Raw genomic sequence first — 6,000 nt, 5'->3', positions numbered from 1 at the left:
CATTTTTCACTATCGTCTGAATGTAGCCTAAGGGCTCATTCAGATGAGCGTAATACTCGTCCGTGTGCTGTCCGTTCAAATAATTGACAGCACACGGACCCATTAATTTCAATGAGGCTATTCAGACATGCGTGAGTTTTCACGCAGCGAGTGTCTGTTGCGTGAAACTCACTGCATGTCCAATATTGGGGCGTTTTTGCGCACCTTGTCGTCCATTGAAGTCTATGGGTGCGTGAAAACCACGGACAGCACACTGACAACATCCGTATGCTGTCCGTGTTTCACGCATCAGTTACAAAGAAATGCAGAGAAATAAAAAAAAATAAAAAAAAAAAATTGCTTGCACGGACGTGAAAAACACATGTGCAAATCGGACACGCTCGTGTGAATGTAGCCTTGAGGACTGGTTCCCAATAAATGATATGCTAATAAAAACTACAACTAGAAGTCCTCATACAGTCACGCCGAATAAAAAAATAAAAAAGTTGTGGCTGTTGGAAGGTGAGAAGGGAAAAACGAAAATTAAAAAACGAGCAATGGAGGTTAAAACAAAAAACAAACCTTTTGCCATAAATTGTGCTTTTATTAGGCAAACGTATAACATTAAAAAATAAAACAAACGACACATATTTGGTATCGCTACAATCGGAACAACCCATACAATAAAGTTAACTCATTGTTGAGGGTATGTTCACACGATCCTGATTTTCAGACGTTTTTGTAGGAACTCGTGTTTTTCGCAGCGTATTTTACGGACGTTATTGGAGTCAATGAAAAACGGCTCCAAATACGTCCCAAGAAGTGACATGCACTTCTTTTTCGCGGGCGTCTTTTTATGCGCAGTATTTTGACAGCGACGCGTAAAATAACACCTCGTGGGAACAGAACACCGTAAAACCCATTGAAAGCAATGGGCAGATGTTTGTAGATGTAATGGAGCCGTTTTTTCAGGCGTAATTCGAGGCGTAAAACGCCCGAATTACGTGTGAAAACAGTGCGTGTGAACATACCTTTATACTGCACAGTGAACAGCTTGGAAAAATGACCCCAAAAAATGTTAGAATGCTTTTTTTTCCCCATCTCCGACACTCCCAAATAAGAATAAGAGCTCGTCCACACTTAGCGGAATTGCTGCGTATTTTCCGTCTATAATTGCGTACGGAAAAAAATACGCAGCATAATACAGTAGCAGCAAAGTGGGTGGGACTTAACAAATCTCATCCACATGCTGCGTAAATATTCCGAGCAGAAATTGACCTGCGGTGCTTATTTTTTGTTCCGCAGCTTGTCAATTCCTGCTGTGGAAAGTGGCCGGAATTGCTGCGTTTTTCAGAGATGTCTCCATCTCCTAACATTGTGAATAACGCAGCAAAATACACACCATTTTCTGCAGTAAAGAACGCAGGAAATGGTGCGTTTTTCCCGCAGCGGAAAGTCTGCTACTTTCAACTGAATTGCTGCAGAAATTCCGTTACGTGACAAGCCCTTAGTGTTAATCAATATTTTATATGTATCGCAAGACGGTGCCAATGAAAACTTCAACTAGCTGGAAAAATAATAAAGCCCTACATCGATGCTAAAATAAAAATGTTATGGAACAAAAACGAAATTATTTTCAATAAAAAGTGCTTAACCCTTTCACGACCAATGACGAAAATGAACGTCCTGGTCGGCTGCTAGTTCCTGCCCCAGGACGTTCATTTTCGTCAGTATTTAAAACTGTCACTCTGTGTAAACACAGAGTGACAGGCGCGCGCTGACAGCTGTCCTAGATAGCTGACACATCAGTCTTGCCGGACAGCGGACCATCGCCGCTGCTTTCGGCAATTAACCTCTTAAGTGCGGCGACGGATTGCCGTCGCCGCATTTAAGTGGTTTGAAGCACATCGGCAGCCCCCGGGTTGCCATATACGGAAGCCTCGGAGGAGCAGCCTCCAGCCGGTCCTCCTCGGCTTCCTGTCAGAGTGACAGTTACGTCACAATGACAGTTAGAACACATTACACTACGTGTGTAGTGTAATGTGTTCTAGCAGCGATCAGAGCTGCAAGTCTAAGGGTATGTTCACACGAGGGCGTCCGTAACGGCTGAAATTACGGGGATGTTTCAGCCTGAAAACATCCCCGTAATTTCAGCCGTAACGGCATGTGCAGGCGCTTAAACGCCGCGTCAATTACGGGCGTAATTAGCGCTGCTATTCATTGGAGTCAATGAATAACGGCTCCAATTACGGCCAAAGAAGTGACAGGTCACTTCTTTGACGCGGGTGTCTATTTACGCGCCGTCTTTTGACAGCGGCGCGTAAATTATGCCTCGTGTGAACAGACAAACGTCTGCCCATTGCTTTCAATGGGCAGATGTTTGTCAGCGCTATTGAGGCGCTATTTTCGGACGTAATTCGGGGCAAAAACGCCCGAATTACGTCCGTAAATAGGCCGTGTGAACATACCCTTAGTGTCCCCTAGTGGGACAAGTGAAAAAAGTAAAAAAAAGTCATACAAATGTTTTAAAAAAAGTGTAAAAATAAAAGTTATAAGTGACATAAACACAAAATGCTTTTTTTTCCAATAATAAGACTTAGGGGGGATTCACACGAGCGTGTATTCGGTCCGTGCGGGCCGCGTGGTTTTCACGCGGCACGCATGGACCAATACAAGTCTATGGGGCAGTACAGACAGTCCGTGCTTTTTGCGCAGCGTTTGTCAACTGCGCAAAAAGCGCGACAGGTTCAATAACTCTGCGTATTTCGCGCATCACGCACCCATTGAAGTCAATGGGTGCGTGAAAATCACGCGCACCACACGGAAGCACTTCCGTGGGACGAGCGTGATTCGCGCAACAGCAGTGAAAAGGATGAATGAAAACCGAAAAGCACCACGTGCTTTTCTGTTTCCGAACATCCAAACGGAGTGTCTTTGCGATGAGCGAAGCCGGACAAGCGTACCGAACTTCACCGGGTTCGGCCAAACTCGTTTTGGCCGATCCCGGCAAAAAAATTATCGGTACGCGACGTCAGGAGATAGTCACTGTCCATGGTGCTGAAAGAGTTAAACTGTTTCAGCACCATGGACAGTGACTTGCGATCCCAAAATACATTAACCTGTAAAAAAAACCGAAGTTCTAACTTACCGATAACTCCTGTCTCCTTCCTGCAGTCCGACCTCCCGGGATGACACTTCAGTTCAAGTGACAGCTCCAGCCAATCACAGGCCAAGCACAGGCTGCAGCCAATCACAGGCTGCAGCGGTCACTTGGACTGCTGCGTCATCCAGGGAGGTGGGGCCCGATGTCAAGAGAGGCGCGTCACCAAGGACGCGTCACCAAGGACGCGTCACCAAGGCAACGGCCGGGAAGTTCTCGGTAAGTAGGAACTTTATCTTTTTTTTTTACAGGTTTTTCGCTGTTGTGTTCGGCATTCACTGTCGAGGGTGCTGAAAGAGTTAGCTCTTTCAGCACCTTGGACAGTGACGGGCGTTGACAAGCCTCATCTCTATGATGCCGGCTGAGCGAAAATCACGCAGCCGCGCATCAGACACGCATGACACACGCAGCTGTCAAATGGTTTTTGCGCTCGCAAAACGCTGCGTTGTTTGCGCGCGCAAAAACGCAATGTTCGTGTGAATCTGCCCTTATTATAGAAAAAAATGAACACGTTAAAAAAGTACACATATTTTGTATCACCGCGTTTGTAACGACCCCAACTATAAAACTGTAATGTTATTTTTCCCGCACGATGAACACCCCAAAAAAAATCAATAAAAAACTACGACAGAATCACAATTTTTTTGGTCACCACCGCTCCCTAAATAAAGAATAAAAAGTGATCAAAAAGTCGCATGTACCCGAAAATAGTACCAATAAAAACTTCTATCCGTCCCGCAAAAAACAAGCCCTTACACAGCTTTTTTGACAAAAAAATAAAAAAATGATTTCTCTCAGAATATGGTGACATAAATTATTTATTTTTTTTATAAACAAGTCATTTATTGTGCAAACGCTAAAAAAAAAGGACCAAACCTATATACATATGGTATCGCCGTAATCGTACCAACCCGCAGAATAAAGTAAAAATTTAATTTATAGCGTACGGTGAGCGCCGCAAAAAGAAAACCTTAAAAACGGTGTCAGAATTCCTGTTTTTTGCTCAGGATTGCAAAAAAATTGAATAAAAAGTGATAAAAAAAAATTGCATGTTCCCCAAAATGGTACCAATGAAAACTACAGATTGTCCCGCAACAAATAAGCCCTGACACAGCTCCGGTGGTGAAAAAATAAAAAAGTTCTGGCTTTCAGAATATGGCGATGCAAAATGTCCAGAGTGTTCCAAAAGTGGATAAGATCGGGCGCCATTTATCAGTGCGACACTGGCCACACATCTATGAATTATTATTTATTTACCGCATTATTATACGCTCTTATTATGCCCTGATGTACTCCGCACAGATTACATATACCACCACAGTATAAACTGAAATACCAGTAAAACCCCAAACAAAACTACTACCAAGCAAAATCTACGCTCCAAAAGCAAAATGGCATCCCTCCCTTCTGAGCCCTGCAGCGTGCCCAAGCAGCAGTTTGCGCCCACACATATGGCGTCGCCATACCCGAGAGAACCCGCTTAACGTTTTATGAGGTATTTGTCTTCTGTGTCACAAACTGGGCACAACATATTGTGCACTAAAATGGCGTATCAGTGGAAAATTGCAATTTTCACTTTGAACCATCCGCTGTGCACTAACCCCTTTGCGCACTATGACTTAATTGCCCGTCATGGTGCGGCGGTTGATGTATGGAGCGGGCTCACATGCTGAGCCCGCTCCATACGCTGCGGGTGTCGGCTGTGTATTACAGCTGACACCCAGGACTAACGGACAGGAACAGCGATCGCTCTGTTACAGAAGCCTGTAAGAATAACAATATACTACAATACATTAGTATTGCAGTGTATTGTACCAGCGATCCAATGATCGCCGGATCAAGTCCCCTAAGGGGATTAATAAAATATGTAGAAGAATTATAGTTATTAGTAGTGAGAATTTTTTTTTTTTAAAGTTAAAAAAAAACACTTTTTCGCATTTTTCTTCTAAAGTAATGTAAAAAAAATGAACAAAATTGGCATCGCTACGTCCGTAAAAGTCCGAACTATTGCAATATACCATTATTTAATTTGCACAGTGAACACCTTAAAAAAATGTAATAATTGAAACCGCCAAATCGCTGTTTTTTTTTTTTTGTCACCTTTGCTCTAAAAAAAAAAATGTAATACAACTTTTTAATCACTTTTTATGTACCAAAAAATGGTACCAATAAAAACTGCAGCTCCTCCCGCAAGAAATAAGCCCTCACACCGCTCTATTGAATGAAAAATAAAAAAGTTATGGCTCTTGGAAGGCGGGGAGTGAAAATCTAAAATATGAAAGCAAAAAATGGTTCAGTCCTGAAAGGGTTAATTCATTTCTAATGAAAAAAACGTATGATCACATGTGGGGTATTTCCGTACTCGGGAGAAATTGCTTTATAAAAAATGGTTGTTTTTTTCCTCCTTTATCCCTTGTGAAAATGAGAAAATTCAACATTTTAGTGGAAAAAATGTTGATATTAATTTTCGCGCCCTAATTCTAATAAACTCTGCAAAAGACCCGTGGGGTCTAAATGCTCACTATACCCCTAGAAAAACTCCTTGAAGGTTTTTCCAAAATGGGGTCACTTTTGGGGGTTTTCCCCTGTTTTGGTCCCTCCAGTGCATTGCAAATGTGACATGGCACCGAAAACCATTCCAGCAAAATCATAAATCCAAATGGCGCTCCTTCCATTCTGAGCCCTGCTGTGGGTCCAAACAGCAGTTTATTACCACATATGGGGTATTGTCGTAATCGGGAGACGTTGCTTTACAAATGTTGGGGTGCATTTTCTTCGTTATTCCTTGTAAATAATAAAAATGTCTATGTTGTTTCAGAAAAAAAGTCAATTTGAATTTTTACAGATTAATTCCAATATAT

The sequence above is a fragment of the Rhinoderma darwinii genome, chromosome 1 (assembly GCF_050947455.1).
Source record: "Rhinoderma darwinii isolate aRhiDar2 chromosome 1, aRhiDar2.hap1, whole genome shotgun sequence".
Lineage (NCBI taxonomy): Eukaryota > Metazoa > Chordata > Amphibia > Anura > Rhinodermatidae > Rhinoderma > Rhinoderma darwinii.
Note: the sequence above shows the minus strand (reverse complement) of the source record.